This window comes from Tauraco erythrolophus, chromosome 9, assembly GCF_009769465.1.
Source record: "Tauraco erythrolophus isolate bTauEry1 chromosome 9, bTauEry1.pri, whole genome shotgun sequence".
Taxonomy (NCBI): domain Eukaryota; kingdom Metazoa; phylum Chordata; class Aves; order Musophagiformes; family Musophagidae; genus Tauraco; species Tauraco erythrolophus.
This window is the reverse complement of record NC_141473.1, coordinates 25,739,241-25,765,745: the sequence shown is the minus strand read 5'-3', so window position 1 is coordinate 25,765,745 and position 26,505 is coordinate 25,739,241. Positions and strand designations below refer to the sequence as shown.

Sequence of the window (26,505 nt, the reverse complement as noted above, 5' to 3'; positions counted from 1 at the left end):
GCTTTATACTAGCTCACATACCTAAGTTTGGCTAAAACCCTAAGCAGGAATAATTAGCAAGAGGAGCACTTCTAGCCTGGAGAAACCTAAACTGCAAACACAACTGCTACAGGTTCAAACATTGTGCAGACCTCCTTTCATTAACATTCAATACATCTGTTAATCTTATCCTTTATTCCAGCTAGAAATACACAGTTCAGTTCTACCTTCTCCCATCCTTTATTTCTAATATGTGAAAACTTAAATTCAGGCAAACTAAGCAGCAACCATTCTTTTCTAAGATCTTACTAAGCAGAGGTCTGCTGGAAAACCTTCAAAATCCTGCTGCCTTCCAGATCACCATTAGCGGGGCTTTTCTTTATAGTGCCTGGCTCCCTAAGAAAGCCATGAAAGACATACAAATCAAGTTACAGGCAAATCAGCATCTTTTGCTGCAATATCACATGCTACTGTTTTCTGCATGTTTTTTCTACAAAGACTGATACATTTGACCAAACTCCACAATACTGGGACACACACACATATATATGGACACATACCTGGAAATTATATGTTTGGTACAGCAAAAGAAAGTAAAAGATAACCAAACTCTGGAAGTGAAAGAAGAGAGGTGTGGTCTTTGAGATATGCAATTAAAATTTCTTGCTGTGTCACAGACTTAAATTTGACGTGGAGTCATTCAAACAAGAAGCTTGATCTTCTACTTCCTATTTGTAAGTAATTACATACCCCATAGTGTATTATAGAAATGAATTTTCCAAAACTATTTAGATGAAAGTCACACGAGGATCCTGGGTGGGCAGATCAGCAGTAAAGCATAATTAAATGGAAGGTCAGGACGTTTTCAACATCAGAAAATTGATTCCTTGCATGCTAGGAGTTACCTCTTACAAGGTACAAGTTTTACTCTGTCAATTAAATTTATACAGAAGAAATAATTTTGCCTAGAAATAAGCAATATTCTCACACAGGATAACAACAAATACACAACATTTCTATCAAAATTACATACATCATGGTTTCTCAGAGTCCAGTTTAACCACCAATTTCTGCATTCAACTCTTTTAGGTGAACCCCTACAAGCAGCTGAATACCTTAGGATATGCTGGCAAATAATAGGCAAACTCCATATACGAGTAGTGTTATGAGACAAACCCAATCCCTTTTGGGATTGGGGTACAGCATTACAGAAGATAATCCAGTATTTGCTCCCCTTTCTTTAAGGCCCAACACATTTTTATGTGTAACCTTTCTGCAGAAAGGCAAAAGTGATTTCAACAGTTCCTGCTGTCCTTTAAAATTTGCAATATTGCATCTTCCTACAATTTTGGAAGCCAATACCCAAAACACAGCCATCTAAATACCAGCACTTGTATTTCTCATTAAAACCATTTTACTAAACAGGTAACTACTAGCACAATATATACGGTGCTCAAAGCTTGAGATGTCAACTAATTTGATTTATTCTTCTCAGTAGATAACGAATTGGCTGGATGGTCTCACTCAGAGAGCTGCTGTCAACAGCTCAATGTCCAAATGGAGACCAGTGATGAGCGGTGTCCCTCGGGGTCAGTATTAGAACCAGTGCTGTTTAATATCTTTGTCAGGGACACAGACAGTGGGATGGAGTGCACCCTCAGCAAGTTTCCTGACGACACCAAGTTGTGTGGTGCCGTTGACATAACAGACGGAGAGGGACCTTGACAGGCTGGAGAGGTGGGCCCATGCGAACCTCGTGAAGTTCAACAAAGCCAAGTGCAAGGTCTTGCACATGGGTCAGGGCAATCCCAAGTACAAATATAGACTGGGCGGAGAATGGATTGAGAGCAGCACTGAGGAGAAGGACTTGGGAGTGTTAGTTGATGAGAAACTCAATAGGAGATGGCCATGTGCACCTGCAGCCCAGAAAGCCAACCATACGCTGGGTTGCATCAAAAGAAGCGTGGCCAGCAGGTCAAGGAAGGTGATTCTGCCCCTCTACTCTGCTTTCGTGAGATCCCACTTGCAGTACTGCGTCCAGCTCTGGGGACTCCAAGAGAAGGAGGACATGGAGCTGTTGGAGCAAGTCCAGAAGAGGGCCAACAAAGATGATATGAGGGCTGGAGGACCTCTCCTCTGAAAACAGGCTGAGACAGTTGGTGTTCAGCCTGGAGAAGAGAAGGCTCTGGAGAGACCTTCTAGCAGCCTTCCAAGTACTTAAACAGAGCCTACAGGAAAGCTGGAGAGGGACTTTTTACAAGGGCATGTAGTGATAGAAGGGGTAATGGATTTAAACTGAAAGAGGGTAGATTTAGATTAGAAATAAGGAAGAAATTCTTCACTCTGAGGGTGGTGAGGCACTGGAAGAGGTTACCCAGAGAAGTTGTGAAGATCTCATCCCTGGAAGTGTTCAAGGCCAGGCTGGATGAGGCTTTGAGCAACCTGTTCTAGGAGCAGGCATCCCTGCCTATGACAGGGGGTTGGAACTAGATGATCTTGAAGGTCTCTTCCAACCCAAACCGTTCTATGATTCATTGCTCTTACATCTTGCTTAATAAGACATTTTATTCAGATACTCCTGAGGTAACAAAGGAAAAAGCTTTGCTGCTATAAGCCATGGAACCTTTATTTATTTAAGTTGTATGAGGTAAGAGGTCATTTCCTTATGAAAAGAATAAAATACAGCTGTTACTGTTTTAAATCATATCATGTAATCTCATTCTTGTCCAAGCAATAGATTTACAGATAAGAGCAGCAATCTTCCTGAAGTGTAAAAAACCAGTGACCCTCTGGAACCACAAAGCGACACAAAGACATGTTATTTGCAAACCAAAAGAGCTATTAATACACAAAACACTATATTGCAAGCAACAGTATAGACTTTTTGAATGTATAAGGAGTGAGGAAAAACAAGCAGAGGTTGCAGTTCTAGCTCTAACATCGCCATTTTGTGTCTAGAAAATACAGCACATTTTATTGCATTCGTTCATTTCTAGTTAGGACTTCTGCTGACTGCAGAAGGGGAGAACGAAAGTATCTTCTTTGGCAGGCAAATGCTGCTATTGAAATTCTGAAGGAATGTTCTTTTTTTTCATTTTGTCCAAGCAGAGAGCTTGATCATTTCACTTACTTAGACTATATATATTGTAATGTATTCATATGCATCAGCAACAGATAATATAGGAAAATTGCCTGGATAAAGAAATACAATCAGTAAGATCATCTCCCATTTAGAAGCTCGCAAAATATCTAGATATAAAAGGCACAGATTACTTTAATTTCCTTATTTAGTTAGTTTTGCAACTTTACATTAGGTGCTAATGCGAGAAGGGAGAAATGAAGACTCCTATTTGATTTTTTCATTATATAATTTGAAATTGCACCCATAAAAAAACAAAATGCCCTTTTGGTCCAGCACTGGAATCCTGAAGAGCTGGGGCCATCATACAACCGCAAAGCATACACGTTCAGTGTTTAACATGTTTCTGAAAGATAGTAATGAACATGTTGATTTTCAAATGCAAACAATGCTGTCTTTCAATATACTTTTTTCAAAAAATATGTTTAAAATGCCTAGCAACACTAGATTTTTTTTCCTTCATGCTAATATAGTCTCGATTTTCTGCTGCTGTTTTAACAAAGGACTAGTAACATAATGCTTACATTTTAGCTGGAGGCCTTCTACTTCAGGATGCAATACTTTTTTTGGATATATAATATTCAGACCAATAGAAAGAGTAAGTATGCTATGACAGCAACCAATTATATGGATTTTTAGTCTCTGTATTATAATTGTTTTCTATTAATTAGATAATATGTATTTGTAGATGGAAAATGAATTCTCAACACATCGCAACAGAAATTAAATATGAAAGCATGTATGGACTGAAGCATTAACTCCTTATTTGAATTAGCTTGTCATTGTAACTGAGACATAAGCCAAAATCTGGAACCGCTTATGATCAAAAACTGTGACCTTTATTTCCTTTTCTATTGCATGTGAGAACTGGTAACTTGCATTTTACTTCAAACACAGTAATATTCAGAACAATTTCTGTGAAGCAACACCCAGAAATTTAAATGCATTTAATAACTTCTATCACAATTATAAACTGAGTCAAATCCTAAAGTGTTGAAATCTACCTAGCAATATTTCCTTGCAGCTTTCATTTCGCTCATTATTTTTCAAGATCTGGTTGTATTACAGAACTTCTTTAACATGCAGCGTGCATTTTCTGAACGTCTATGTGCAAGCTGTATCTTGCTTTTTGTTTGCATTTTTCTACTGGACACTATTTTTTCAGGAAAGTTAAGGCAGCACACTGAAAAAGTATAGTACGGTCTGTGTTTCTAACGCCTTTCTCATATAGCAGCTACGTAGCACAGAACCTTTTAATGTGTTATCCAATACCAGATATATATATCAGGCATATAAAGGTTTTTAAATTTTTATATTTTACTTTTTTTTTCTCATTTCTCCTTAAAATATATTTGTAACAGATGATTACAGGGAACTGTATTTGAAAAATACTGATTTTATTTTAAAAATCTATATTGATAGTTACTCGGGTTTTTTCCTACAATCTTTAAGATATAAAGAATTCCTGCATTTGTGGAAAACCTTTAAAACCAATAGGTACTGCTATTTGTGTGGCACTGCACTAGTACTAGGTATAAATTGTAATGATGTATAGCCAAATTAATCTCGAAATTTAAAAAATTTTAAGAAAAAACTGGTTAGGTTGATAATCAGATTTTTAAGCCATTCACAAGGTATTAGCTTAGAAGAGACTTCCGAGACAACTAATTTTGGTTCAAACATCAAATTCTCCCAATGCTTACAGGGACAAAGCTGTTTCCATAACAAAACCATTTCTGCCTCTCATAGCAGTGATGGGCCAGCACAGCTACACAAGATGGAAGTGCAGGGAAGGTCACAGGGCTATGCGGCACATTTAAAAATGCCAGAAATAGATGCTGATCATCTTGTATTTCTTTTTCAACACAGCCTTTAATCAGTTCTAAATTTCTTAAGACAGTTTGCTTTCTTGCTGCGCCTCAAAATGTGTCATTTGTCTATTTAAAAACATAACAGCTCACCACCCCTCCTCACCGGCTTTCATTGGTCTCTCTTTTTTCCCCCGTTTAATGTCTCTAACTTTATGCCATGTTCTTTTCCTCTTTCAGCACGGCTGAGCAAGGCTGACAGGCGGATTCCTTTGCTTTTCAGGGTATTAAAGCCACTTTCCCGCTCTGACAGCCTGTTCTACTCTGCCACCTTATAGCTCTGGCTTCACACTTCTCTGGGCAGCCACTGCTTCTTGACAGACCACTGTCACTTCCCATCATCCTCTCTGTATATCCTGTTCTCTCCCCCTCAGCACGCATCCCGACTTTCCAACCAATGCAATTATTTTTTTTGACAAGCCATCCATCAGCTTTAACTTTAAAAGCACTTTCCGCTGATATCCATTGTTAAATCCCTTGCTTTTTATGGAGCTTGCATGAGAGAATATGATATCAGACATTCAAACTACCAAACCATGTAAATTTACTTTGTTCTCAGCTATGTTTCCAATTTCACGTCCAATTTTTCGGTACATTATGCGTAGTTGTTGTGCTTAATATGATGTTGTCAAATCCCATTAAAGTTCACTGCATTGCACGGCTTTAAAAACAGGTTACAATTTGCATTCTATAAAGAAAGGAAGGAGTGCAGTCTGAAGTCAAGCTGAATCTTATTAAAATTATCTGTTCAATTGTTACATTTGTAGATGGAGTAATTTTGAGGCATTAGCTGAGACACATATGAAAATGTCAGTGTGCCAACTAATGACAATGAAAGCAAAAGGAATATATCTGTGAAACTCAATAAAGCTCCTTTGCTGGTGACATAAATTTGATGATAATCCGAGGAAATGAATAAGGGACCATCCAGTTTGAATAGGAATTACCTTTTCTATTAAATCACTTTGCTGTATTTCCACTTGGCCTACATCTTGGTCCTATGCCACAATGCGTGTCTCTCAGTGGACTGAAAAAAAAAATCCCTACAGGAGTAACATTTCTTGAGGACCATCTTTCATGTAAGTCTCATAACCGATTTCAGACAGACATACTTAAAAATCAAGGAAAGAATTAGTCTCCCCACCCCCCCACCCCCCTCACTTTCTGTATATAAGAGCAGATGAAATAATTTTCTAATGTACAGTCAGGAGACATGTCCAGTGATAAACACCGCTGTGCTCTCCATGCAGGGTTTTATGTACAAAGGCTTGCATTCTTACATACAGAAAGATAAATCTATATAAATAGACACAGGTATAAAGGAAAAGTTCACCAAGCTGCCAAAATGCTTAGAAAATAAGGATTCATGTGAAAGGCAAATTTCTTTAATGGCCTATTTATTATAGTAGCTCACAGTCTTTAGATCGTACCCTTGGCAATTGGTAACATGGCTTGTCCTTGTATCAAGAGGGCAGGTAACAGTCAGTGACAAGTAACACTTCTGCAAGTGTCATTCAGTTACCACTGTATATTTTTTACAATTCAATACAATTAAAACCTGCTATAAGTATGCAAACATAGCATGTAGCTCAAGTTGCATCAGTGAAGTTATTCTTCTGACTATAACAAGAGAGAAATAAGTCTGTTTGGCATATCTAAGCTCTCACCTTCAGGTAAAATCTTCTCAGACTTACCCTGCCATTTCTTAAAAAACATGTTAAGAGGTAAAGTTCAGATTTCTAGAACTTATTTAAAGCAAAGAGGCAAGGACAATGCTAAATGAAGTCAGCAACAACTGTTCAGTCAATAGCCTCAACACAAACACATTACAAGGAAACAGTATTTGACAATCCCAAAAAAAGTAGTGAATGAAAAAGACTTGCTCATCTAGAACTGCTAATCTGATTAAGGATTATCATGATTTATCTTTTTCAGAGCTATTTAAGATGAGTTTATTCTGAATGATTTTCTCATACTACCATGACTTTGCATGAAAGCAGGTAAAAGTTACTCTTTACATTCATTCTCCTAATCATGTTTCTCTAAATAGTAATTCTTCCTATTTTGAACCATACACATCAAATTTCCAAGTTCTCTATCATGATTATCAGAGGCCTCCAAAACCTCTGAACCTCTTTCCCTTATGTTAACCAATTGCAACCAAATATTACATTACGTGCAAGTGGACTGTGTCATCTCGGTCCCACCCACTATGTATTAATGTGTCACCGATTTTGGTTCTGTTTTTCAGGGAAAACATGACCACTGGAAAGCATATAAGATATGAGTTATAAACCTGGTTCAATCCCACGTCACTGAGCTACTCTGCTCAAATCCCTCTGCCCTTCTTTTCCTTCCAATGAAAACATTAAGTGAATTTTCTGAAATTTTTTAAGGACTTTGAGATAAACAGATGTATTACTTAATTTTACACTAAGTTTTGTTTAAAAAGAACATGCAGTCACCCAATAAGAAAAAGAGGAAATGTGTGAATGTAAATTAATAAAAAATAAGCAAAAGTATAGGCGATTCTGAAATATATCAATAGTTACATTCATTCTATGTTACTAAAACATTCTTATTTTCTTGTCATATTGAAGAAACTGAAGAATGTACTTCTGATCCAAGCAACCCATTAAAGATACTGTGCCTTCTGTAAAACTCTTTAGTGAGCTACTGTTGTTACCATTTCCAATTTGCAACTCAGCATAAACAAGTTTTTCTACTTGCTTTCTCTAGTAGTGTCCATTAGGACTCTGGCCTTTACCACCTTTCTTCACAAAGTGCACTAAACCCATCTACCACAGCTTTCCACTGCAACTACTTCTTTCGTTATTCTTTTATTTCTTTAATTTCTTTAATCTTTTCCCTTGTTCCACAACTGTTCACTGTACATCTCTATATTCTTAAATTTTCACAACTTTGCTTTTACTCCAGTATATTCCCACTCTGCTCAAGTCTTTTTTCATCTCTATATAAAGGATCCTAAAGAAATTCTTGTAATGCATTGTGGAAGGTCATCATCCATCTTAGAGACTATCCTACCTGTGGAGCAATTTTAAGTGACAAACATAAACCAAGATGAAGTGGACATTAATGATGACATGTACTTAAATATTTTTTTTTAACTGAAAAGCAATAGTAACACCCATTTCATAGTGTCTGGTCATGGTCACCAGAAGAATCATCACTATTCACCATCTACAAATTGGTTCCACATAGATAGACCTAGGGAGGCTTAAAGGGGGGATGGGTTGGTTTGATAATCAAAATACTTATTCTGAGGAAAAGAAAAATAAGCCAATAAGAGAGAGGCTCAACTGACAGTGAAACATGAAATAACTCCACAAGGAAGTGAAAAATAAGAGAACAACTTAAGCTTGGGTTATAATTGGTGTTCAGGAATATTCTGAATTTTAACTTCTATTTGAAGCTATTAACTAAGAAAAATATCAACAAAAAGTGGTTTTAAAGACCACCAACATTTAGGCATTCAGCTTCAGTGAAAGCAAAGCAAGCTTAATGCTTGTGCCCTCCTTTTCTCATTTTAAGTTAGTTTGATTCAATTATGTACAATCGTTTCTTTCAAACTTTCACTGTGACGATACTTCAGTCAGATCTTATGTAAGACAATGTGTCTACCACTTACAAAACCACACAGAAATCTTCCCTTTCAGGCTGTGAGGTAAGATACAGGTACCGGTACTAAAACCTCTGTGCATCAGTTCCACTGGGAAGGTTATTAAAGTTGGGTCCAGAGAATCTCGCTATTTCTTTCTGAACCTTCTGGTCCAAACTTCCCATAGGAAACCACACTGCCCAGAAGACTGAGTATGAAAATCTGTAAATCGAAATTATTCACGTGAATCTGTGAAGTCAATTTTCATGATAAAGGAAGAAGAGAGTGAGAGTTTCCATGTGGCCTCTGTAGTTAAGTACAGCTTTAAACATACCTTCTCTGTTTTGCTGTTATGCTTTTTGTGCATTACATCAGTTTTCTACAAAAAAATGAGCAATGATCTCAAATAGTACAATTTACTAGTAAAGGAGAATGAAGAAGGTCACCTATCTCCCCCTTTTATCCATCTTGCTACTCTACTTTCTAGCAAACTTGTCTCAAAGACACCATCATAAAAAAGAAATAATCAATCTGCTTTTACTCTTTACATGTCATATTACTTTACATGAATACACTGATAAACAGACTAAAAATATATAGATAGACTAGTTACCACAGGGTCATTAGTTAGCAGCTCTGTAACAGCACAGATCTCAGTGGTACCTCCTTGAAATCCATCTCACACTCCCAAGATAAAAAAAGCCTGTTTAGTTATTAAACACGTTTGTTGGCAACATTTAGAACATTTTGCTATTTCTTCTGATAACTACATAAAAACATTATAGTCCTTCAACAATGAAAAGACAACTAATATTGCTGTCACCCACTTCACCTGAAGAGTAGGGGATTTTTCGTTGGCTTTGTAAGCTTTTCTTGTTTGGAGGGGTGGGTGCTTTAGTTTACAGTTTATCAAGCTATGCTCATTGGTCCAAATGGAACGTAAACTTTTCAATACATCATATAAATCATCCCAGATGATATTAAATGTAAACTAAAGCAAACAACCAAAGAAGCACCTGCAGGTTCTTCTATCCTAATCTAAAAAAAAAAAAAAACCTCCAACTCACACATTCTACATACCACTTTCTTTTTAATTTTAAATTAATCTTAATTTCTACCTTATGATACAAATACCATCATTAATATGATGGAAAAATTACCATGTTGACTTAGAGGAAGTTGTCTCGGTTCTTTCATGAAAATGCTTTAAATCTCTGAGAGCTTGATAAACATTCAGCTGTAGAAGTCATCCCCTCCCATCTTTACCCTACTCACCATCCCAATATTTGTAATTAAAGCCCTGAGACAGAAATATATTCCCAAAACCAGACAAAACCTGTCCACTTCTATCATGAAGGTGAGATATACTTTATGAATACACTATGGCTGCAGTAATTTAATTTTTAATAGTAGTTTAGATTCCTGGGTATCTTAAAAAGAGGAAGCAGATTTCTGTAAAGTGAAGCAGATCAAGAATGCACATGGAAATGTTAGCAAAAAAAGATACGAGCTCCTATCATCAAATAAGCATCCATTTACACTTCACAAACATTGATTTTAACCCATTTTCAGATTAAATGCAATAGCAGCCAATCCTGAGAGTGCTAGAAAGAGTTGTGTTCATAAGATTGCAACCTTCTCATCAGTGGTGATGCTCTAAAGACGAAGTAAACAAGTTGGAATTACAAAGACCAATGTCCTTTTAGTTCCCGACACTTATTTGAGAGATTAAATTCGCACATGTACCAGAAAGATGGTGACAGAAAAAAAAATTTACATTCAACATGCTGATGAAAAATTATGATACCTTCTCACTAGCAGAAATTTCCCAAATTTCATGACAGCCTATAACTATGGGTTACAGCAATGCTTTAAACAATAAATACTTCCTCCTTCCATTAAAAAAAAATAAATCTATTTTTCTGCTTATGCAAAAGCCATGCTCTACTTCAAACATATTATGCTTTCAAGACCACAGAACTAACAATCAAATGCAATCAGGAGCTCCAGTTACCCAAAGTTCTCTTTGAAACTTGTCACAGTTTTCTAAATGTGTCACTACAAAAAATAAAATCAGCTACAGTGAATGACAACATGTTTGTTTCCTCAGTTGACTTGTTACCTTTTCTAGTTTCCAGGTAAAACACCTGCTGTGGAAAGAACCCAGTTGATTGGGAACGGTTTTAAATGGCAAGTAAACAGGAGTAGCACTATCTGTCATGAACCAGACACTTAATATAAAATGCTAGTTTGCTTTTGCACTATTTCTTTTAATCTCATTTAACTTTTTTTAAATATTTTATTTATTTTTATAAAAAGGTGCAGCTTCAGCTTATTACGTATGTTGATTTCTACTGTCAACAAGACCGCAGATTAAGCCTTAGATTTAAGGCTCTTTTCAACAACCTTACTTACTATAGAAACTATACATTCATTAGATCTTATTTTTTCAAACCTATCACACACTGACACAAACACATAAATAGGATTCATCCAGGATTAAATAAGAGTTTACGATTTAGTTTCTCATCATCAAAAGGGTTAAAATGTCTTTTTTCCCCACCTCCAAACAGCAACTGCATTTTCCCTTCCTCATTTATCCTATTTTCTATCTGTTAAAAAGAAATACAGAGACTTCTTCAGAGCCAGCAGTTTTGCTTAACTCACTTAAGCATAAAGATTCAAGGCTCTGAGCCTCTGCCCTCAATACCATCAATTCTAGTCCCACCTGAAATTTAAAATACTAAAGTGATTGTGGTGAATTTCTGGGAGTCAATCTTTCTGGCTGAATGGTTGTCGTCTTGATGGAGAAGGGCAGTTGTCCCTGAGGAGAAGGGTAATAGCAGGATTTTGTCTTACCCTCTAAGTCAGACTAACCACATACTGCTGAGTCAGCCATACATACAAGCAGACAGCAATCATAACCTTGTTGCTTAAGTCTACCTTTCCCAGGAGCACCACCAGATGCAAAATAACAGCTAATGTCACTAAAGTGATGTTCTAGGTTGAAAATATTAGGAGATGAACCCAAGGCTTTTACAAATAGCAGAATGTTACAGTTTAAGATGAAAGAGCTAGAAAAGCTATCATACTACAAGAAAACAAAAAAACAACACCAAAAAACTAATGCAAGTATACTTAAAAGGTACTGCAATATTCTACCTCAAGCTACAGAGAAGTTGTGAATGTTAATAAATTATTTTACTGGAAGGCTGCTATTTTTTCTTAGCAATCGGTTGAGAAAGTACGATCCTATGTGGAGTTAACGGATTTCTCACATTTTATACATATCACCACGTTACATACATGAAAAATATAATAGTTTATGCTTTTTTTAAATGCACAGTTCACTTGACTGATCATTATTTCTATATTATACCAGATGCAAGCTTTGCAGTAAGCAAATATATCCATTTAGAGGCCAAACTTCTGAAATATATTGCACCAGAGCATGCTGGCTGTTACTAGGTTTATACAACTTCCGTAGTAACTGTAGCCGTGATATGAAGAGCTTCTCAAAGAGGTAACTTCACATAAGGTCGACAAGTCTCTTGACAAAAATTTTATATAGTGCTCAATCTCGGACATACAGCCAAACTTTTGTTCTCTTCATAACCCTTAGGCAAAAAAACCTAATGAGAATCACAGACAATATATTAAATGATGGTATTTTCAGTACAGCTAGGATTTCATTCTATAAATAATTTTAAAACCATTACCCAACAATGTATTGTGATAAAAAGCTGACAAGGTCTTGCTCAACAAGCAGTTACTGGCATGTTTTTGCTGCTAGGGATGAAAAATTTTCCTAAATGTCTACCTACAGTGATTTTTCAGGTGTTTCTATAAACATGTTGCTGTCACTTATAATCAGTGGGATATGTCCTTCTGTTGAATGTTAAAATTAATAAAATCTTGAGTATCAAAATAGCAAAAAATGCCATAATCAGTCTTCTACGCTTTATAACAGTATTATTCTACAGTAGAAGTGGGCTTATTTCCCTTAAACACAATACACACAAAAAAATTGGTTTTGCTATTCACTGATAAAAGCAAGCAAGAAAAAAAATATCTAATTGTTAACTGCTTCATTTTGTTTGTTTGTTTTTATTTTGTTTGTTTTGTTTGTCCTCATATTGGCCCAACTCAAAACAAAACTTACTAAAATACCAGGAAAAAATCCACCAAAATCCAGAGATTTACTCTTTTTTTTCTACAAAGCAAACATAGTCCATATGCTTAGAGATCCTTTTGATTTAAAGTAAAAGAAGTATTCAAAACTTTTTCCAGAACACTTCCTAAAACCTTGTGCACTACTTGATCAGGAAATTCTATCTTATCTAATCAAAATGCTATCAAAGATAAATTCAAGTGTAATTCTATTCAAAATAACTAGGTAAAAAATGGCAGGTTCAGTCAATAGGTATGCTATCCATGCTTGCTTGGAATTCTATCTTCTTGGTTCTTCATGGGCTTTTTTTATGTGAGAAATACTAAATTGAAAGAGGGACACACAAGGCGTAAAACAAATATAACCACTCTACTCCTTTCTCATCAAGAATATGAGATCTAGACGATCTATATGCAACACTTCATAATAGAGTTCTAGAAGCTTTTTTCACAGTGGAATAATGAAGCAAAAATATTTATCGTTTTTATCACATTCTTATTATTATATAAAATTGTATTTAAAATATTCACTTCTATAGTCGAACAGGAGGAAACACACTAAGTGCATACCTAGAAACCAAGAACCCTCAAACTGTTGCACGCATCTGAATTTGTCCTAGCAGTCTGAGCCCTAGACACATATTCCACAGGTACTTTTATCCAATTGAAGCCTTGAAATAATATTCAATACAATCAAAAGAACTTGGGACAATTACAGAAAACAAATTACTTTTATTTTCAAAGCAGATGTTTGATTTCTAAAAAGTAAAACAAAATAAGTGAAGCCAGGCACTTTGCAGGGTCAGGGAAAGAACCTTAAGAAGTTTCTACCATCTCTGCAAAATTTTTATCCCCTTTAAAGGTTTTCAAAGTATTTTAATATCCTGATTTGCAAATCTGTTCTATCACATCTGCTTCTCCTATTAAGCTCTGCTTCCCAGCCTAGAGGAACTACTAGCATACTGCCTACAGAAACACAACAACTGGCTGTATAACCTAAGAGGCTATACCTCCAAGAGAATCAACAATGATGAACTGCCTTGTCAAAAAGCCTTTACTAGCACCACACCACTATGCAAGAGAGCTAACAAACAGATGCAAGAGTAACTTTTATGATAACCAAGCTGAGCTGTTGTAAGACAAATAACCTCAGATGAGTGAAAGTCTTCCGGCTGATAAATAGTGATTTACCAAACCATCAACGCAACACAAAGCCACTGCATATTAATGTCTTGGTCCAAGCTAAGGCAATCAACAGGTAAACTTCCACTTGATTTAATACTGTAAGCTCTCTTTTAAGAGGAGTTTTAGAGAGAAATCATAGTTAGCACTTCCCAAAAAAAGTTTGGTGGATGTAGGTGAGTGGGAGCAGAATCTATTGATTTTGTCTGTTGGCCCTTCCCTGAAAGTAATACTGATTTACCGTTACTGGAAAGCATGATAACATGCAGAAAAAAAGGAGAGCACACCACAAGAGCAGGTTCTCAAAGGGACAGAAAAAAAGAGAGTTCTTCCCAGTACATCACTCTGATCCTGAGCCTCAACATTCACTCTCTTGGGTGACAAAGTCTAACACATACACTAGTCCAGCACCTCTTCTCTTCCTGAAGTCCATGAGTTTACCCCACTTCAGCAGATTAAACTGACTTACGAACTCCAGAAGGAGTCATCTCTTCCTCAGATCAGAGAAACAGAATCCAAACAGGTCTGCGACACTGCTGACTGCTAATGAAAAGGACAGAGGCTACACAGCACGCCAAGATAAAGATACACATATACTCCTGCAGCAAACACTAAGCGAAACGATAACTCCTTTTGAGCACCATAGCCCTCAGTACATTTGTTGCATTTTCTTTTCAGTAGAAACAAAAGGATTACATTTCATGCCATCAATCCTTCAAAGCTATACTTGTCTTTTCATTAAACAGTAAATGCATTTACCTCAAATATTTTCAGATAAAAATCTCTAGTGATCCTGAAACGTTAAACTGCTCAATCCCCCACAGCCTTGACAATTCTGTGAAATTACTTAATGCAAAGGCTAGAGGCCTCCAGAGCAGGGCCAGTTCCTCCCAAAGGATGGCTCCCCTCCCCAGCTGGGAAGCAGTTCTCTCTGGGAACTATTTTGTGACACCTATCTCTGAAATTATTCAGGTCAGTTCCACTTAGAAGAGAGTGTTAAGAACACCTGAACAGCACAGAGCTAACACCCCAGAAGGCTACACACGTTGCTTTTTATACATTAACGTCTCACAACTTTTACAGTGTTGAGTAACTTGCCTTCCACATTCCAGAGATGTGAAAGCTCCTCAGCACTTCATACGTTGGTTACATTACTTCCATCTGAAACAGCTTCTTTTCTCCCCCCTTATAAAACTGTTATTTGTTTTGGTTGTGTGGGAGAGGCCAGTCCTAGCTGTAGTTATACTCTAATGTTACTGTGAAGCAATATCATGCTGCCATGCAATAGCTCTTTAATGTCAACCATAACCTTCATAAATGGGTTTCTAACGAGAAACCCTTGTTTGTCATATAGTAGGTATGATTGATGCTATACGAGTGAAGTGAAGCCACAGTGACCATCTCAATAACATGAACAGCTGCCAAATACTCATTTAGCAGAATGAGTTTAAAAAACTTTGAGCAGATTGCTTTCACAAGGCTGCTTTCAACAAAGGGAAACATAATTAACGAGCTAATATCAGCATGTGTCTGGCTAAGCTAATGAATATCAAATTACACAGAAACCTGTATAAATCATCATTATCCTGAATTTTAATTGAACTTGCAATTAAACATGACAAATTTTATATACACTAAACCTTTAATTTATACTTTCAAATAAGAAATAATTTATCATTTTTAGTATTTCATAGTTAATTTCCCAATATGTACACTTCTAATTAACAAGGACAGACAGGCATTTTTTTAATAAAAAAAAAGAAAAACAACCTGATGAATAGCTTCATTGGTAACAACAACTTTCAATAGATTAAAATCAAGGGCCAAAAACTTACAGCGGTGCAGCAATCCACTGCTTCTGCAAAACAAATTTAACTTCAAACTCAACCTTTGAATACTACGTGCAGCTAGAAGAGAACTGGGCTACAGCAATGTCTACATGGTAATTTGAAATCGGGACTAGGTTTCTCCAAAAGAAGCAGTAGCTTTTGAACAAATTCATAGTTTTTTAAATTTGCAATGCTCCATCTGATCAAACTTAGACAGTTTGTTAATCTTACTGTCATTGTGGACTAGAGCTGTCATTACACAAAATACTGCTTGATGAAAGGATAATTTATTTCATTATCTAGTTTAATCTTAATTATATATTCCCTCATTTACACTCATGCCCTTTTGCTTATCTCCAGTACATACTGATAACCTCAATAAAGGGATTCCCTCCCCACCTCCCAATACTCATATGCCCATGTTTTTTTTCTGTTCGTTTCACCGTAATATTAATTTAGTTTCTATCCATTTCTAAACAGAAAAATTTGAGTCACTGAAAAAATTGAGTCTTACAGCTGTGAATCTGAAGTTTAGAGACAGAAGCAGCTGCCTTACTGCAAGCAGTCACAAAGTTTTGCTAGCACAGCTAACTCAGTGGGAAGAGTGTGAGGAAAACAATACCATGACAGCTGTGCCGGCAAAACCTGTGATATAGACGTGGTCAGGATGGCATGACAGTGCGTTCATTCAAGGAGGTTCAACAAAGCTAGATGAAAACATCCCTCCTTCTGATATACCTTGCCCTTCCCTAGTAAACTCTGCCAGTGGAATTATGCCAGCACAACTGTCAAGACACTGACCTAGCACAGGCAAGCCCCCAGCTAGGAAAGGCTACCTGCAACTAGATGGCACGTGTGCTGAAAATGTGGTTGAACTCCAACTGCAATTTATGTCTATCTGGCCACAGTGAAGACTTGAACACTTTCAGACAAAAGTCTCATTGAAAGCTCAAGGCAGGTAATATAACAGATTAGAGAAAGTATTCTGTACTCAAGGTTTTAAAAACTTGCTTTGATTCGGTTTGCTATTTATCCTTCAAAAGCAGATGGATCTTTCAAAAGCCTTATTAAAAAGAACAGTCTTCGCGGTGTGATTTGCTGAACCTTCAAGAAAATGTACGTTGTCGAGTCCCAGTGTCTTTTTCCATTAGCTTGCTGACCATAGCAATGAAACAACTGGGGAGAAAAAGAGGAAACTAAAAGAAACTGAAATCTGGCAAATGAGATCAACAGCTATCATATTTACAGCACTCGGCACTTAAGAGTGACATCTCTGATTTAATGAGCAGCAGAATCAGGGATACAACAGACCGCTGTTAATTACGGTAAACATGTCTGGGTGCTTCTTGCAGTCCTTGCCTTTCCTCAAGCTACCTATAAACCCCTATTCTTTTATATTTCTCTACTGTTCTACCTGCTCTCCTAGGCATTGTAGTACCTGGATATGCTCACGATTTTTTGAACACACTTAAGAATAAACATATCTGCCATGGCCTTGCTGATTAAATGAAACCTGGAGATCCTAGAAGTAGCTCAAGTGTTTCCAGACCGCTTGAAAGAAAACCTCTCTCATGCAGCTCAGCAGGATTTTATTCCTGTACATCCATTTCCTCAAAATACTTTGAGAAACGCAAAGCAAATCACAGCAGAAACAGCAGGGAATCAGAGATTGCCCAGAATTAGTTCTCTATCTCGTTGGTACACCTCCACAAGTTACTTAATCCCTAACAGAAATCAGAGACAAAAGCCAATTAATCAGTAGGGTAGTATCCATCTCTGGTTAGAGCTTCCTAAATACTGAGATAGTGTTGCGACTCTGCCACTGTCTAACTGTATGATCTTCAATAACTACTCTGCCTCTCTCTCTCCGCATTTATTCTCTTGGAAAGAAGAATACTGATGTTTAACTCACACAACAATCTTTTTTCTTCTCCTCTAATAAGTCCTTCTCCAGACCATTTGCACATTTTTGCTCCCATACTTCCCCATTCAATCCACATGCAGAGCCCTCACCTTTCTGACATCGCTCCTCCTTGCAAACACGGATTCTAGTCAGCAAAAATAACATTGCCTACCCATCACCAAGAACAAATAAATGAAATAAACTCAGACATAATTCTCCTCTGGGTTTTCCTAGTGCATTTTGCATTGTCTGTCTACTTAGATTACAAGACCCTCAGAGCAAGGACACATTGTCTTGTTTGACTTGTACAGCTCTGAGCACACTGCACATAAATAATATTAACAGCAATGATAATACTGGTTTGGCCAGTCTCAATACACATGAAAATGAGGCAGTAAGTGCTTCTATTTTTTTCCTTTTTCCTGTTTACATAAGGAAATGTCGTATTTCTTTTCATTTTTCAGAGACTTACAAACCTGATGGAACTGCATACACCAAGGCTCTGAATGTTTAATGCTTTTGCTGAAAAGCACTATGTGTTCATGCAGGAGAAACAGCAGGACAAATATTTTCACACATTATCAGATAGCTGAGTGAAACAGGCTCCACCAGAATTTACAACTGAAGGCTACCAGAATTTACAACTTGTGAAATTGTGGCTGTCTGTATTTTCTCATTACAGTGTGCTTGCTAGAGATAGAGAAGGTGCTGCTTTTTTTTTTTTTTTTGCCATCTACTGTCTCACTACTTCCTAGTTAAACCTTGTCTCAAGTTATCAACACTCTCTGGAGAGATAAGCTTCTTCTCACTTACAACCTGTCACTAATAATCGAACTTTCAAGACTCCATCTCGAAAAGAGACTACTGGAGGCACACAGGTCACAGGAATTAACTGCCACCAGTCCTTGCAGAAAACTAAGCTCATCAATCTATAGCGTCTCGTCATAATTAGAATAACGGCTTTGAAAATTTGGGCTGATGTTGACTCAGTCTTATGCCACAAAGACTGCTGATTAAAATCTTGGTGTGAAAGTTAATGATAAGTGCTGGTGGCATTGTCGTGGCGACAGGGACAAACAATTCCCTTGCCGTGACATTTTCAATGTCCTGCAGAAGAAAAACTGTCCTCTTTAGTGTGGCACTGTATGAAGCTTATTTATTGCTACAGGGCTTGCTGGATTGATGACTGTCGTAACACACTGTCAAATCCTTTACTGACACATTCATTTTTTGAGCCCCTGGTGTGGCAGAAATAAAACACAACAAAAATGTGAAAGTATTATTTATCAGTTTCTGTTTGAGTAAATAGTGGATGAAATAAATTTGGTATATTCTTGTACCCAGAAGTGCACGTCTCCCTACAGTTATTAAATACATTAGAAACAGAAAATATGTAATGTATTTGAAGATTCCCTTACAGTTTTTGACTGCAGCTTTGCAATGGATTTTTAATGGACTAAACCCCAAAACAACTAGTGCAGTCAACAAAACTTCAAGAATACAGGTTTGCTTACACTGTTCACATAGCAAAATATAGTGTATTTCACACTTGGCATTAAAATTTAAGAGCTCACATCAGACCTGGTCTCATGTTTGCTTTGATACTGAATTTCAGAAAGATAGGCTGAGGTTTCAATAACCCTACTGACAGTAGCATGCACCATTATTGAAGACATTAATGTCTTCAGTTATTACTTGTATTACTTTTTGAAATGAGAAGGTGCTACTTCTGTCTCCTCTTCCAGATAATCTTTGTTCCCCTCACTTTATATACTGCGAACATTACTTGTTAACTTTAAAGTTCTCATGAACTTCCTGCAGCTTTTACCATCTGCACTGATCAACCATTAGAAGAATAGTACTCTGGACTGCAACAAGTGAATTTATGGTCAGGTCATCACCACAGAGAGATCCAAATGTATGTCTTAAACCTCTGCATTACACAGACTCAAAAGTTTCTGTATAGAGATTTTCCATACTGATCACTTTTTCAGGAATCATGCTTACTTTAGCTTCCAGGTTCAAAGTTATTAAAATAGGATTTCTCTGCTTCTACACTCAAAAGCATCCCTGCCTGTTGAGGGGTGTGGGGAGAAGTTCAAGATAATTTACACACTCCCAACATAACAAAAAAAAAATAAATGAAATCATTGTCCTTTTCTCCTCCTTTTGCCAATGGACTCCTGCCTCTATTTTAAAAAGATTACTGCATCTCTTCTAATTAAAAAATCCTCGAGGAGAGAGGTATCAAAACAGCACACTGTCCTTTAATCATACCTAAAATATGAAGGGAGTGAGGAAAGAGTTGTTTTCTGTATTCAATTATTGCAACTCCATCAATGTTACCCAGAGGTATAGCACAAGAGGCAGAGAAATTTCTACATGTTAAAAGGAAATCCCCACAATCTGCTTTTTGCAATGGGCTGTCCAAACTCCAGTATCTCACACAAACCCAGGTAAAAAAAGCGTAAGTAGGATGCCCAAGACACCAATTGCATAGCACTGACTATACTCTAAATACACTCAGAGTTCATTGTCTTGGCAGACAGATGAGTTAACAGAGGCGTATATTCATAAGTGAAGATGGAGATTGCTCATCATTCAAGGGCCTTTTCTCGGCATTCTCTGCAGCCCCAGGCATATACAGACAGGTTGCTTCCAAGAATAAAAGAAATTTAAACCCTAATGGCCAACAATTTCAAAATTTGGCAACTGAGCATGAGTGAGTGTATGTGTAATTTGAAAGGAATGTGAGAGTTACATGGAAGCTCTTCAGTCCTCAGAAGCTGCCTTGCTTATCTTGCCTACCATCCATGTACTTCCTGTCACTCATCTCCAATTCCACATTGTTCCCATCACAAAACATGACCAACCAACATATACACTTTCCAAGCTCATTTCCACCTGTGAAAATTCCTTAATGTCATCAGGAACACTCTATTCTTTAATTGACTTTAATATTAATATACAACATGGTTCAGAATTATTTTAATTTCTCTGTTGCAGCATTCAAACCTTCAAATCAATATACAGCAAAATAGATACGCCCCTCAAAAATTTCAAGTTTCAAACACTGACATCATCCATATTTGATTTATTCAGATAATCACCATGCTAATTACAATTTGCTGTCTTACCATATAGCAAAGCAGTAAAAAACTTGCCCTTGTGTCGTGGGTTATGTTGAACCGCCCCACACACAGCCGGTCACTCCCCCTCCCCCACCCCCAGGAATGAGGGAGAGAATTAAAGGATAAACGTGAAACCCGTGGGTTGAGATAAGAGTGATTTAATACACATGATTTAATACAATGTAGGTGCTCACCACCCCTCGTATGCGAAGTCCGTCTCGTCCCGAAAACTGCAAATCCCGGACGAACGCGAGGCCCCAAAATAGAGAGGGGCAGAGAGGGAGAGAAAAAGAGAGAGAGAGAGAAAGAAAAAAAAAACAGCAGAGCAACAGCGCAGCAAGCGCAAAAGAGCAAAAGTGCAAAAAGAGCAAAAGCGCAAAAGCCCTTCTTCCCGGCTGACCCTCGCTTTTATACTGGGCATGACGCTGCATGATATGGAATACTAATTGGCCAGTTTGGCCCTCAGTCTTAAGTTCCACACAAATGACAAGGGGAATCGTGTCCCCCTTGTCCCAGCTATGCTCCCCCCTTATCCTGCCGTGTTTCTGTACTCCGCACACTGAAAAGTCCTTGGAGTTTCACTTCCAACCACAAACATCAGCTTGCTATCAACATTCTTCTCAGAGTGAGCCTCTGAGTGAAACCAAAACAGGGAGCTCTTCTGGCTGTTTAAAAAAAAACTCTGTCCCAGCTAAAACTGGGACACCTTGCTAAACTACTCCAGTGATCTTTTGTACATAGTTTTGCCTATAAGTAAACCAAATGCTTTATTCTCTTCATTTGCAGCATCATTTATATATTGATATTTGGACATTATTTTGTTCCTTCTATAAAATACAAGCTAGGTAAAGTACCTAAAGAAATTAACTGTCCTACTAGTGAGAGCCTAGATCTTGGACAAAGGATGCATCAGTCCATGATCTTTTCACAGGTCAAGTTCCATCAGCTAAGCTCCTATCTGTTACAGAATTTTTGAGCATAACTACTGTAGGTACTATTTACTCCATTTTTAAAATATGTCTCGATAATCGCATTTTTTCATTGTTATTTGTTAACAGCAGTAAAGAGTTTACAGAAATAGTTTCAAAAAGTGAAATTTCAATTCTGTTTTAGCTTCTTATTGAAAAGGAGTTGTATATAACAGGAAAACACTAGTCAAGATGTAGACATTTTCTCAACTGTTTCAAAGACAAAATTTTACAATATGAGTTGAAAATGTAAAATGTTGGATGCAAGTCCCAGTGATGTCAAAAATAGGTGTGTCTCTGTGGGGGTTTTTTGACAGCTTTAAGTAGCGTGAGACCACAACAACAGTGAGATTTTGAAATGTCTGCCCAATGACTTAAAATAGCACAACACTCCCTAGCACTGAGTCAACTAGAAATAGGAATTTCCATAGGTCCCAAATTATTTTTCATGGACAATATCCAAAGGTCTAATGTCCCAGCAATTGATTCATGTTAGCAAGAAATTAAAACAATTAAAACTCAAATATGTTAAACATCTATTCTTTAATCGTCTTCAAAACGTGCAGTTTTTGATATGCTCCATTTTGTATTATAAAAAAGTTGTAAACTCAGCATTAATTGGTTCAGATTTGGATTTCATTGTGCTTAGTGAGTGGGCTTCCAATCATATCCCTGCAAGCTACCAGCAATGGCTCCCTGCAGTTATAAACTGTGTAATTACGAAGTAAAATTAATATAACAGCAGTTGTGATCAATTATTCCTTTGTCAACTCTGTAAACAATACAGAGATTCCAGGTTAATGTATCCAGTTAATACTGCAGTGTTTCATGTAAAGATTTGGTGCAAAATGTCAGCCTTTAATTTTCTTTGCTTTGTTGATTTGCAACTCAAACTTATTATGTGAATGTTTTTTAAGGAGGGGGATGTGTAGTGTACTAAAATGGCTATAAAATATTGTTTATACCCTTCTTATGCCTGATGAAAAAGCTGAGCATACCACATGGAAACTCTGGGTGACTAAACAGATTGTCAAATATAGAAAAGAAAAAAAAAAAAAAGAAACTCTAGCAGTCAGTTTTAATTTTTTCATGGCCATCAGCTTTTCTTGTCCTATTAGTTACCATAATATCAACACAGTGTTGAGCAAAATACCAGAAGCTTTCATTAGAACCATTAACATAATTTGATAACTGATGGTATTTGATTTCTGACTTTTGAACTTTGACTTAAAGCTTGGTGTAAGATGTAATCTCACTGATTGGATGTTTTTTAAAATACGAACACTTCACATTACATTGCTTTGTTAACTGTAATTAATGTTCACGTTTGTCACAAATTATATTATTTAAGAAAGAAGCAATAATGATGAAAGATGTGACAATGTTAAACCCATGCCATCTTCCCCCAAATGATTGAGTCCTAATTTTAGGCTTGCTCAAAATAAACTGAAATCATGCATGCAGTAATGGATATATACAAATAAGAACTTTTCAATAAAGTATTACTGCTTTCCCTTAACTTAAAAAAAAAAAAAGACTGGAACTATATCCATCTATGTCGGACACTTCAGAGCTATGTTCAGGACGCTTTACTTGCAATATAGAATTCAGTTACACAGTCTTTTCCTGATATTTAAATACAGAGGCAAAAGTATGAAGAGCTTTTTCAGTTGTCTATATTGGCATGACTAGGGATTTTCAGAGACTGATAGATGCTCACAGTTCTTATAATAATAAACTTGTTCTGCTCCCTCAGCATTTGGCCACATCAGTGTTAAAGCTTGAGCTAATAAGCCTTGCCTCCTGGGAGGGCTCCTCGGTCTGGTACCCGCACTGTGCTGCCTGCGCAGGTAAGATGCTTCCAGTAAATCTTCAAGTCTAGGCAGTGTTCTCTCATAACCAGGCTCAAGAAGCTTGTGTATATCTGCAAATCACTATATGGATGGGTCCAGGTCAATTATTGGAAGCCATTTGCCTCTTCAGTATGGCAAGCAAAGGAATGCAATGTAAATAAAAACAGGATGGCTCAGCTTTTGAAAACTATTTATGGTATTAACAAATGAGTAAGTTGTTGTTTTTTTTTTTGAGAGGGGAAGACTTTCTAGTTAAGTTGGTCAGGTTAAAGACTTGAAAAACGTCCTATGTGCATACAGTGCAATTGGCCTGCAACGATAATGATCTATAATGTATAATCTATGTCATATCACTGACCATCTCTCTAGGCACTGTGTACAATCACACAGATGCTTTGAATGTACATTTAGGGGATCTTTATTACTAATATAAATCCTACCTCTCTACAGTTGCATTAAAACAAATGCAAAGGAATACACACTACCTTCTTACAAAGATTCTAGTTTGTTTCACTGAGGACTGTAAAAACAAAGGCTCAAAATCAGACTGCTTGGCAAAATTTTATATGTCAGAAACATTCCAAATTTACAAAACTTTATGGCAATAGCAATCTAAAATGCTATGGAGGAAGGGAAAAGGTGAAAAAGGAGCAGGAAGATGTGGCTTTTTTTTTTGTCAGAGATCACATTTTCAGCTAGCCTTGAAAAATATATGAAAAAAACGTTGTGATATTGACGTATCATTAGGATGCATTAATCCTTCAAAAGTGAGGAGGGCTTGTAAAATTTTTTAAAGTAATTTTAGACGTAATATACTTCTAAGCAATGTCGCAGTTTAGAATTGTGGTTCTCAGCATAGCAATGAAGAGAGCAAGCTCATCTCTCAGTGACAGTTTACTAGTTTAAGACTCATAGATTGTCTATACCATAAAATACACAATTTAAGCGTGATTATCTTAGCTTTCAGCTTTGTCTCATAACCAAAACAGCTAGGGCACTGGTATATCTGCTCACTCATCAATTGACTGTTTTCTTGAGTCATCAGTGTATGTTTGAGCCAAGGGAACGATTTCTAGTACAAGGATTAAGATAGGAATAATATCTGTTATTGGATTACTGAGTTACCAGATCTCCATCAAAAAGCTATTAGGAAAGTTACACCTCAAGGAAGCATGGGATGCTCTTCATTATAGGAAATAAGAATCCTGAAAGAAAGTTGCACTACTAAAATGACACGTGGTATTGCAAACAAAATACACCTGAATTTGTCACAAAAAATTGAATGGTACTTCTTTCCTACACATCCGTGCGCTCAAAGATACACAGTGTGCCTCCTGAGTATGAACATAATCAGAAAAGTATCCTAGACAGACATGATTTTTTGAGTACTGAAATACTAGTGTTGCATAGAAGTGACTTTTGGTTATTCAGTAAGTCACTAACATCCCCACACAGGCAATGTACACAACATTATCCAAAGAGACACAAGAACACAGAATATCTCATCATCTAGAACACATGGAAGCAAAAAACCCACTGAGTTAAAAAGCTTACAGTTTGTTCTAATATATCAGTTGTGAAGACACACAGAAAAAAAAAACAACAAACATTGCTCTAATGCCTGAATGCTAAGCTGTGAATGAACCAGAGGATGTATTCTGTCCCTAAGTGATAGAAGACACTATCACTATTCTATCATACCAAAGAAAAAGACTATTAAACGTAACGCATAAAATAACATTTAGCAAGGAAATCAGGATAATTACTTCACAAAAAAGACATTCAGTCATGTTCTAAATCATTGCTCTAAATTGAGAATTACTTATGTCTAAGTTAAATCAAGTAAAACTTCCTAAGCACTCCCTTAAAGAACACCTGAAAATAGCAGGAGGAACTACCTAATTCATCATGCTTTGTTCTGTTAAAAACAGTAAATTTCAGGAAGTATTAACATTACTTTTCTTGTCTGCAAATTCAGTCTACTTATTGCCGGAATATTGATAAATATAGTTTGGTTCTATACAAACTCTGAAACAAACATTCAGATTAGCCTGTCTAAATCAGATTATAAACCAGAACAACCAAAGGTCAGGAACAGACTTTGCTATGCACTGTACAAACACAACAGAAAAAAAAGGGCCACTAAAGATTTCTGAGTCAAAGTTTCCAGTAAGGAAAACCTAGCAATGAGACATGTTCAACTGTCATACAGTAAAGTAGAGGAATTACTGTCATTTAACAGACTAAAAAAGGCTAAGACAAAAAAAAAAAAAAAAAAAAGAAAGTTCACAGCACTGCTAAAGAAGAAATACAGAAAACGTGCTGTCCTATTTCTTTGCTACATTATAAAAGTTGGAAGGCATATCTTTAAATGCTGCTCATTAGAAGCATGCTGAATCATTCTCCATCACTTCACAGATCCAACATCAATAACGTACTACTTCATCTTGAGTAGCATAAATTATTTTGCAAAACTTAGAAGCGAGTCTGACAGCTGTTCCTTTTGTGGTCCTCTAAGTAGCAGCACAACATAATATGAAGCTTCTAGATAGTTTTCTACAAGCTATGATTATAAGTGTCCCATTCAGACAAGATGATGATATCCACATTGGCCAGGTGGCATAAGAGAAATAAAAGTAAGTTGTAATAAAAGATTGTCACAGGATCAATGCCTCATAACTTAAAATTGAGCATTTTGGCTCTGCTTCATCATTCATGAGCCAGAACCTATTATCCTATGACAATCTTCCATTTCACTGATATCTGTTCATTATAAAATATATATATTTACAATATTTGGAAGGTGATTTTTAATACTGTGAATGCCCTTTAAAAGGAGACTATTTTAACATTATAGATTCCAA

General features: G+C 36.7%; 1 protein-coding gene across 3 annotated transcripts in view; it reads right to left on the bottom strand.

The window, feature by feature from the left end:
* The window catches only part of LRMDA (leucine rich melanocyte differentiation associated), a 688,129-nt gene that overhangs the window by 387,716 nt on the left and 273,908 nt on the right, over positions 1-26,505 (bottom strand). The gene's annotated exons all lie outside the window — the stretch shown is intronic.